General features: G+C 42.4%; 1 protein-coding gene across 4 annotated transcripts in view; it reads right to left on the minus strand.

Moving 5' to 3' along the window:
• The window catches only part of BEX4 (brain expressed X-linked 4), a 75,641-nt gene extending 73,317 nt beyond the window's left edge, over positions 1-2,324 (minus strand). For 2 of the 4 annotated variants that reach the window (XM_042242276.1, XM_060408108.1), the window contains exons 1-2: positions 2,247-2,324; positions 1,468-1,653 (exon numbers count right to left, since the gene is read on the minus strand). The gene's annotated coding sequence lies outside the window, so the exon portion shown is untranslated. Of the gene's footprint in view, positions 1-1,467; positions 1,654-2,142 lie in introns of all 4 variants that reach the window. The other 2 variants (XM_042242277.1, XM_042242278.1) reach the window with 2 other exon arrangements.
• Positions 2,325-10,435: the final 8,111 nt, after the last annotated feature.

The following is a 10,435-nucleotide window of genomic DNA, read 5'->3' on the forward strand; positions in this document are numbered from 1 at the left end:
CTCACCATCATTAGTCATTAGGAAAATATAATGAAAACTATGAGAAATCACTATACCCCTCTGTGAAAGTCCAATCCAAAATTAAAAAGAACAACCATACCAAATACTGGTAAGGCTGTGGAGGATGGAACTCTCATATCTCATACACTGCTGGTGGCAATGAAAAATGCTCTGACTACTCAGGAAAAAAGTTTAGCAGTTTCTTACATATTTAATTTTACAACTACCATATGACCCAACCATTTCTCTTATAAGTATTTATACAGAAAGAGAAAATACATGTCCTGGGAAAGAATTATATACAAATGTTCATAGAAGGTTTATTTCCAAGAGCCCCAAATTGGAAACAACCTAAATATCCATTAACAGGTGAATGGACAGAACAAATTGTTATATATCCAAATAATGGGATAGTTCCACATTATAGGAAAGGAAAGCTAACCTACAGTGACAAAAGTTAGTGGAAGCCTATGAATGAGGTAGGTTGAAGTAGGGAGAGAGGTAGAGGAGAGCTTGGTGGGCCAGTTACCTAAGAGCACAAGGAAGCTTTTTGAGATGATAGATATGTTTAGTATCTTGACTGTAGTATTAGATTCACAGGTACATGCATATATCAAAACTTAGACCATATACTTTAAATATGCACAGTATATTGCATGTTGACCATACCTCAATAAAATATTTGAAATATATTTATATATTCATAATACTGATGCAATTAAATAAATCAGGTGAAAAATTCTTACAGTTAGGCTCTTGTAGTATTAACAGATCCACATTATATCTTATCAAATTGGTCATGCTCCATATAACCAAAATAATCATGTGCAATAAAATATACCCAAATATGAGGGTAAACTAAATGTTCATTTCTTTCTGAAGTACAGAAATAAAAATATTACATCCCAGGGAAATCATAATGATATTTAACAGGAATTGGTTATTTCAGGGAATGTGGCTGAGTATTATTATGTTAGGACAAACTCTAAAGTAAAAGTGCTTGTTTTTAAATAATAAATTCTATGGCTGACATTTTAAACTAGCACTTGGAAATTGTCTGTTTTTTTAAAAGACACGTCATTATAAAAAGGAAAAAAAATCTATCTGCAGCAGAGAACAATCTACATTTCAATGTCAAATTATTAGAAAGTCCTAACTACTGCATATTTGCATACCGATATGAGAGACACAGGGAATCACTGATTATTGTTATTTATAATGTGTCTTTATTTAACCCTATTTACTACAAATGAATGTTAAAGACCAACTGCCTTCCCAGATGGACAAACAATTGCTTTAAAGCACAAAAAAGAAAAAAAAGGCTTCTCTCAGATGGGCCTCAAGGGTGACTGAAAAGCATGTAGCAGCTGATGGAATGTATTCCCACTTTCCAACTCTTTCCCATGAGATCAAAGTAGCTACTTTTAGGCTAGTTTGTGAACCTTACAGAGATATCCCACAACATACTTTTATCATAGGTATGAACTCATTTGAATCAGGCGTCATATCCAACTGAAGATGTGAAATGTTGAGGTCTCCGGAGGACCGCTGGCCTTTAACCTGCAGTAGAAGTTTCATCAGCCACCAGGAAACTGATCTTCAGAAGCTGTCTCCTTCAGACACTTAACATGAGCAAGGCGATCAGCATGAGGGCTGCACAGGGAAGACACATCCAGCAGTCACCATGGTTTACTGGTGTAACTGTGTGCCCCTCACCATGCTAGGCACGTGCTAGGCACCGTGCTAGGTTATGACAATGACACTAAAACCATTGGGTAGTGATCATAACAACCAGATGTTACAACGAGTTTCCCACCACGGACTTTTTCTTCTCCTTTTCTCATCTATCCCTTAACAACAAAGCGGAAACGGAATAAAAAGTGGCCAGAATTCATAAAGACGTCCATGATCCCACAACCAGAGGGCCATCGGCTTACTCATGCGTTATCACTGAACGTTCTCAGCGATCCTGTGGGGAAAACATTCTTATCCCCATGTTACAGAGGGGAAAGCTGAGGCTCAGAGAGAGTCGCTACCTGTCTCACCTCCCGCGCTCCTGCATTTAGGAGGAAAGTGGCTCCAGGACACCCCTGGCGCAGGACACCGCACTCACAGGGGCCGGGCGGGACCCCAGTGCTTTACCTACGAGACAGCGGGGCCCCGAGACCCAAAGTGGGAAAGCGGCCACTTGAATGTGGATCCCTTTGTTTCCCCAGGGCGGTCCAGCGCCCCCCACAGGAACTCACTCTCCCAAATCAGTTCCAAACAACCGAAGGCGAAATCTTCTCTCCTCGCCAGGCGCTTGTCTCCATTAAAAAGTCGTCAAGGTCGCCTTGCTGACGTCACGTTTCTATGGTAACCGCCAGGCGCCTGGAGATCCTCTACCACCTTAAATACCAATACCCTCCCACCCTCCTGCGCTCCCTTATCTTTAGCTTAAAGTAAAAAGCCTCAGCTCTTCAGGCTGCAACCGAGAAAACATACTCATTAGGGCCGCTAGACTGGGACCCCGGCAACTAACAAAAATCTGTCCAATTTGGAGAGACAAAATACGTGCTTGTGGTTAGAAACTGCGTTTGCTTTAAAGAGACTGTTGCGGTTGTCCGTCTAGTTATGGTTTTTTCAGTAGTCATGTATGGATGTGAGAGTTGGACTATAAAAAAAAACTGGGCGCCGAAGAATTAATGCTTTTGAGCTGTGGTATTGGAGAAGACTCTTGAGAGTCCCTTGGACTGCAAGGAGATCCAACCAGTCAATCCTAAAGGAAATCAGTCCTGAATATTCATTGGAAGGGCTGGTGCTGAAGCTGAAACTCCAATTCTTCGGCCACCTGATGCGAAGAACTGACTCATTTGAAAAGACCCTGATGCTGGGAAAGATTGGGGGCGGGAGGAGAACGGGACGACAGAGGATAAGATGGTTGGATGGCATCACCGACTCAATGGACTTGAATTTGAGCAAGTTCCGGGAGATGGTGTTGGACAGGGAGGCCTGGCGTGCTGCAGTCCATGGGATCACAAAGAGTCGGATAAGACTGAGCGACTTAACTGAATTGAACTAAAGAGGCAGTAGGGGATTCCCTGGTGGCTCAGAGGGTAAAGAGTCGGCCCGCAATGCGATAGACCTGGGCTCGATCCCTAGGTTGGGAAGATCCCTCGGAGAAGGAAATGGCAACCCACTCCAGTATTCTTGCCTGGGAAATCCCACGGACAGAGGAACCTGGCAGGCTACAGTCCATGGGGTCGCAAAGAATCGGAAAAGACTGAGCGACTTCAATTTCACTCTCTGCTACGATTCATGGGGTCGCAAAGAGTCTGACACGACTGAGCGACTGAACTGAACTGAACTGAAAGAGACAGTATAGGGCTTCCCAGGTGGTACAAGAATGTAGGGGAGGGGTGGAGGGTCTCGATTCCTATGTCAGGAAGATCCCCTGGAGATGGACATCTGCTCCAGTATTCTAGCATGGGAAATCCATGGACAAAGGAGCCTTTGGACAAATCCATGGACAAAGGCAGGCTACAGACAATGGGGTCGCAAGAGTCGGATACGACTTAGTGACTAAACCACCACCAGGGACATATTATCAGAACAGAGAGACCCAGGGAAATACCCTAGGGGTCTGGGAGATGAGTTACCCTCCCTCTGAGGGTGAATGTGTACTATCACAGTCCATGCTAAGCAGTTAGCCATCTGCAAAGAAATAACCTGTCTCTGGTCATGTGACTGATGTAGATGCATACAGAAAAATGTCAATGAGGAAATCTCAGAGCGATTTCAGGCAAGCAAACCTGGAACATTTAATAGGCAGAAAACTAAGTCATTTAAACCATACATTGGTTTTTCTTGGGAAATTTTTATCCTCCATTCCTGATATTTTCTTTCACCATAGAGGAACAGGCCAGACCAAACCCATGTGACCTCTCCACACATTCACTCCTCTACCTAGAGAATCATTTCCCTGATTAGTGAGGTTGTATGAACAAACAAGTTGCACAGCAGAGGCCCTCTCCCATCAAAGCTCTTGAAGCAAGCTGCCCTTATAGAGCACGTTTGCTCTGCCCTCAGGCGTGGCTGCTAAGTCACTTCAGTCGTGTCCCACTCTGTGTGACCCCATAGACAGCAGCCCACCAGGCTCCCCCGTCCCTGGGATTCTCCAGGCAAGAACACTGGAGTGGGTTGCCATTTCTTTCTCCAATGCATGAAAGTAAAAAGTCAAAGTGAAGTTGCTCAGTCATGTCCAACTCTTCGAGACCCCATGGACTACAGCCAACCAGGTTCCTCCATCCCTGGGATTTTCCAGGCAAGAGTACTGGAGTGGGGTGCCATCGCCTTCTCCATCTACAAACAAATCCACAGCTCTTCTCCTCTTTTCTGTCTCACTGACTCCCAAACTATTCCTACGATTTTGCTCCAAAATGGTTGAGTTTTTAAGAGACCCTGAAAATACACTCTTTCATGTCTTGACTCTAAACCAATTAGGAAATATGAAAAATAAGAAAAATACATCAACTTTGTTCCTTATAAAGCTGATAGTGTAGAATGTGCCTTAGATTTCACACAAGGCAAGTGGGCTTCATATTCATGAACCCCAGAACTGCACAGATTTATCTACCCTGCACTGATGTACCAGGACAGTCCTAAAGGACCAGAACTGCAATGCATATCTCTCTGCGTTCTAGTGAAGGTATCCTATGTGTACTCAAGAAGAGTGGCTTCCTTGCAAGTCTATCCTTGTAGCAGGAGAAAGTGTTTCAGGACACCATCTTTGAGAAACTCTTGTCAAAATGGGTAAACACTGCTTGTTCTGACTGTGTACTCACAAAGCCATCTTCTGAGGACATGGCTTTCTATGCATCTCAGGGAGCAGTTTGCAACAATACCCTCTTCTTCCTTTCACAAACAGCAAAGACTTGTCTGGGCAACGGGATTGAAAAGAATTTCTAAAATTCCAAGAGTATGATGAAAGTCATACATCATGAAAATTTATCCTGGGAATCCAAAAAGGAATTGAGGAAATGTTCAAAACCTATCCCCACATATAAACCCACACACAGACTGTAGCCAAAATTATGAAATCCTACCAAACCTTCAAAGATCAGCAAATCCCTGTCTTATCCAATGGTTACAAACTGGAGAAAAAGAAAAATCACCAAAACCATATGGTTCAGATATCCATTTCTGTTTGACAAACACCACCAAGACAATAGCCATATTTTAATCTCTCAGGATACTGTGGGTGGTTTTCTGCTCCATGTAGAGTCTCACCTGTGGCTGTTGTCAGCTGGAGGCTCCACTAGGCTAGTACATCCAAGAAAGCTCATTCACGTGGATGAGCATTGGTGCTGGCTTCTGCTGGGGACTCAGCTGGTGCTGTTGACAAGAGCATCTTGGTTCTCCTCCTGATCACTCCATTTGTAGGGTTACTGGATTATACTTAAACCATTTAAATTTGAATTTGAAATAACAAATATTTTTGGTGTAGATTTTTTGCATGAAATATTTCTTTGTTCATCTGAAGTTCAAGTACAACTGGGCATCCTGTGTGTTTACTTGCTAAATCTGGCAACCCTAGCAAAGAAGTGTGTGAATCTATAAGTTTAAGGACACAGCTTCTGAGGTGACTCTTCCACTGGGACTTGTCTGGGGAAAATGAAGAGATCCTATATGGAAATAAAGACAAAAGCTGCTAATGACTGATGCTGGTAGAATGAAGGGGAAATGGACAATGCCATACACTATTGGTGCCAAATGGGCATATGTATTTCTTAAGGCCCATGTCATTATGCCTAAATAAGTTGAATGCCTTTTGATACAGAAGCCCTATTTCCACCAACAAGGGAAATTAATATGAGGGTTTAGAAAAAGATCCCCAAGGTGATTCTGACCTGCAATCTGGGTAAGGCACCCAGACTGAAGGGGCAGGTCAGGACCACATAAGTTCTCTAATCAACAAAGGAAAGAGCTACTACTATTTATGAGGCAGATTATTTAGAGGGGCCCAAATCTAGCTTCTTCATGTTAGTGACTGGATTTCATATCACAACATCACAGGTGTCATTATCATCTCTTCGTGGATGTGTGCAACTCCAAAGCATGTGCTCCTGAGCACAGAGAAAAATGGACAAGAAGTTGCTCCCCATGCAAATTGCCAGAGCCAGGATTGGGACCTGGCAGCCTGGGCACCTTTGGTTGCTGGTGGCAGAGCTTTAGCAAAGGTATCAGGACATGTACTTCCGAATTGGTTAATCTTTGCTCTCCCTGTGTTTATCCTCCTGCAGCAGGAAACCAGGCCTTGGGCTCCTGCCCCCTGCTACATGGGAGATTTATAACAGAGCAGGAAGCAGAAGTTGTCTGAAGCCAGTGTTTCTTCTGTCCTTTGTGAAAACTTATGGAAATGACTGGGCTTCCCTGGTGGCTCAGCCAGTAATGAATCCAACTGCAATGCAAGAGACACAGGAGATGCAGGTTTGATCCCTGGGTCAGGAAGATCCCCTGGAGGAGGATCTTCCCTCCACTCCAGTATTCTTGCTTGAATAATCCCTTTGATAGAGGAGTCTGGCAGGCTACCTAGTTGGGAGAATGGATATCTCAGGTAATAGAGAAGGAAGTGAGATTTCTCCCAGAGAGGGATGAGGTTGGAGGTCTACAGGTCCCTCCAAGTGTAGGGACTTGAGCATGGCTCCATATCAATGCTTTGAGTGGATCCATGGATGGTCCATCGAGGCCTGGTATCTGATTACGACATTTTTTGAATGTGGATCATGGGATGGATGTAGAAGGAATGGGATTCCAGTTTTTGCCTTAATCACAATATACCATGCACTCTCAACAGATGACACCATGCCCAAGGGATCAAAGATGGGTTCTTGAGGATCAGATTTCCTAGGTATTGCAATGGCTTGTGAGGGGATTCCTTGGAAGTCCAGTGGTTAAGACTTTGCCCTCTTACTGCTGAGGGCCTGGGTTCCATCCCTCAAACCATGTGGTGCAGACCATAAAACAAAACAAAACCCACAATGGTCTGTGAACCTCCAAAGGACCACAGCCACAGTACACAAACAGATCAACTACGTCTGGAGTATTAGAAATTTCACATTCTGCTGGGGAGTCGGGTTAGAGGTGATTAGGCAAAAAAAGGCTCCTGATAATGAAAGAAAATTGACAAACACTACATATACCCAGTGACCTCTTATGTAGGTGATAGGTCACCAGGAGTTAAGGACAGGTCATTTTTTTTCACTTTATTTATTTATATTTTTGGAGGCTTATTACTATACAACTTGTATTGGTTTTGTCATACATTGACATGAATCCACCATGGATGTACATGGAACCCCCCTCCCACCTCCCTCCCTATCCCATCCCTCTGGGTCACCCCAGTGCACCAGCCCCAAGCACCTTGTATCATGCATCGAACCTGGACTGGCGATCCGTTTCACATATGATAACATACAAGTTTCAATGCCATTCTCCCAAACCATCCCACTCTCACCCTCTCCCACAGAGTCCAAAAGACTGTTCTATACATCTGTGTCTCTTTTGCTGTCTCCCATACAGGGTTATCAAAGGACAGGTCATTTAAAATCCCCCATAGGACAACTGCTCTTGGTGATGGTGATGATGATGGTAATGATGATTGATGACGATGAAAGCAATGAAATCCTACCCCTAGGTTCAAGAGAATTGAGTATGGGGATTATGTGAATTAATAACAGATGTTTCCCCTATGAAACACGATATGGAGGGTAAAGAAAATTAATATTTATAAAATTAATGTAGACAAGTGGTACTCTAAATTGTATTTACTTTAAACTTAACACTTATTCAGTTACCTGTTTAATCCTATACTTCAGATAAGGGTAAGAAGTTAGGAGAGGTGAAGTAGACCAGGGAAACTGCTTTGAATGCCTGCACAGTACTTAAACTTGAAATAACCCCAAAACTTGTCCCATTATATCCTGAAGCTACCAGGGTTCTAAATACTCTAATCTCGCTGAACACTGGCATTCAGTGCTGCCCAAATTATTGCTTGATTGGACATGAGTCTGAATGAACTCCGGGAGTTGGTGATGGACAGGGAGGCTTGGCGTGCTGTTGGTGATGGACAGGGAGGCTTGGCGTGCTGTTATTCACAGGGTCACAAAGAGTTGGACACGACTGAGCAACTGAACTGATATTGCTTTTTAATTGAAGTATAGTTGATTTACAATGTGTTAGTTTCTAGTATAGAGCAAAGTGATTCAGTTATACATCAATTCAGTTCAGCTCAGTTGCTCAGTCGTGTCCAACTCTTTGTGACCCCATGAATCACAGTTATACATATATATACATATATCATTTTTAATATTCTTTTTGATTATGATTTACTATAAGATATTGAATATAGTTCCCTGTGTTATACAGTAGCACCTTGTTGTATTGATGTTAGTGTGTATCTGCTAATTCCCAACTCCTAATTTGTCCCTCCCTGCTCCCCTTTCCCCCATTGGTAACTGTAAGAGTGTTTTCTAACCATGTGAGTCTGTATCTGTTTTGTAAATAAGTTCACTTGTATATTTTAGATTCCACATATAAGTGATAGCATATGATATTTGCCTTTCTCTTTCTGACTTACTTTGCTTAGTATGATGATCTCTAGGTTCATCTATGCTGCTGCAAATGGCATTGATTTTATTCTTTTTTAAGGCCAAATAATATTCCTATCTATATATAGGAATATTATATATATATCCTCTTTATCCATTCATCTGCTGATGGACATTTAGGTTGCTTCCAAGTCTTGGCTACTGTAAAAAGTGTTGCTATGAATATTGGGGTGCATGTATCTTTTCAAATTAGAGTTTTTTTCAGATATATGCCCAGGAGTGGAGTTGCTGAATAATATGACAACTCTATTATTAGTTTTTTAAAGAGATTCCAGTATGTCAGCAAATTTGGAAAACTCAGCAGTGGCCACAGGACTGGAAAATGTCAGTTTTCATTCCAATTCCAAAGAAAGGCAATGCCAAAGAATGTTCAAACTATGACACAACTTCACTCATTTCACATGCTAGCAAGATAATGCTCAAAATACTTCAGGCTAGCCTTCAACACAACCCAGTCCAGTACCCTTGCCTGGAAAATCCCATGGACGGAGGAGCCTGGAAGGTTGCAGTCCATGGGGGTGCTGAGGGTTGGATACGACTGGGCAACTTCACTTTCACTTTTCACTTTCATGCATTGGAGAAGGCAATGGCAACCCACTCCAGTGTTCTTGCCTGGAGAATCCCAGGGACAGGGGAGCCTGGTGGGCTACCATCTATGGGGTTGCACAGAGTCGGACACGACTGAAGTGATGAAGCAGCAGCAGCAGCAGCAGCAGCAGCAGGCTTCATCAGTATGTGAACCAAGAACTTCCAGATGTACAAGCTGGATTTAGAAAAAGCAGATGAACCAGAGATCAAATTGGTAATATCCATTGGATCATAGAAATAGCAAGGGAATCCCCCCCACACACACACAAACACATCTGCTTCATTGACTATGCTAAAGCCTTTGACTATGTGGCTCACAACAAAATGTGGAAAATTCTTAGAGATGGGGGTACCGGACCCCCTTATCCATCTCTTGAGAAACCTGTGTGCAGGACAAGAAGTAATAGAACCAGATATGGAATAACAGACTGTTTCCAAATTGGGAAAGGAGTACAAAAAGGCGGTATGTTGTCACCCTGCTTATTTCACTTCTATGCAGAATACATCATATGAGATGCCAGGGCTGGATGAAGCTCAAGCTGGGATGAAGATTGCTGTGAGAAATATCAACAGCCTCAGATATGCAGATAATAACACTCTAATGGCAGAAAGTGATAAGGAACTAAAGAGCCTCTTGATGAAGGTGAAAGAGGAGAATGAAAAAGCTGGTTTAAAACTCAACATTCAAAAAACGAAGATGGGACTGGCATCCAGTCCCTTCACTTCATGGCAAATAGATAGGGAAACAATGGAAACAGTGACAGAATTCATCAAAATCACTACAGATGGTGAAAATAGCCATGAAATTAGAGATGCTTGCTCCTTGGAAGAAAAGCTATGATGAATCTAGACAGTATATTAAAGAGCAGAGACATCACTTTGTTGACAAAGGTCCATATCGTCGAAGCTATACTTTTTTCACTAGTCATGTACAGATGTGTGAGAGTTGGACCCTGAAGTGGAAAACCGCAGCGAAATATAATGTTGACTGATGGAGTTTTCAATAAATTAGCTATAGTAGATACCTATGTACATTTCAATATAGATATAATGCATAAGGCAAATATAGCATAAGGGGGGTGGTAACAGGACATATTAAGGTGAGGTTTCTATTTATCAATTGAAGTGGTAACATACTGATTCTAAATAGACTGTGAAAAGTTCAGTAGTAGTTTATAATCCACAGAGCAACCACAAAA

Source organism: Ovis aries, chromosome X (assembly GCF_016772045.2).
Source record: "Ovis aries strain OAR_USU_Benz2616 breed Rambouillet chromosome X, ARS-UI_Ramb_v3.0, whole genome shotgun sequence".
In the NCBI taxonomy this organism is placed as follows: domain Eukaryota; kingdom Metazoa; phylum Chordata; class Mammalia; order Artiodactyla; family Bovidae; genus Ovis; species Ovis aries.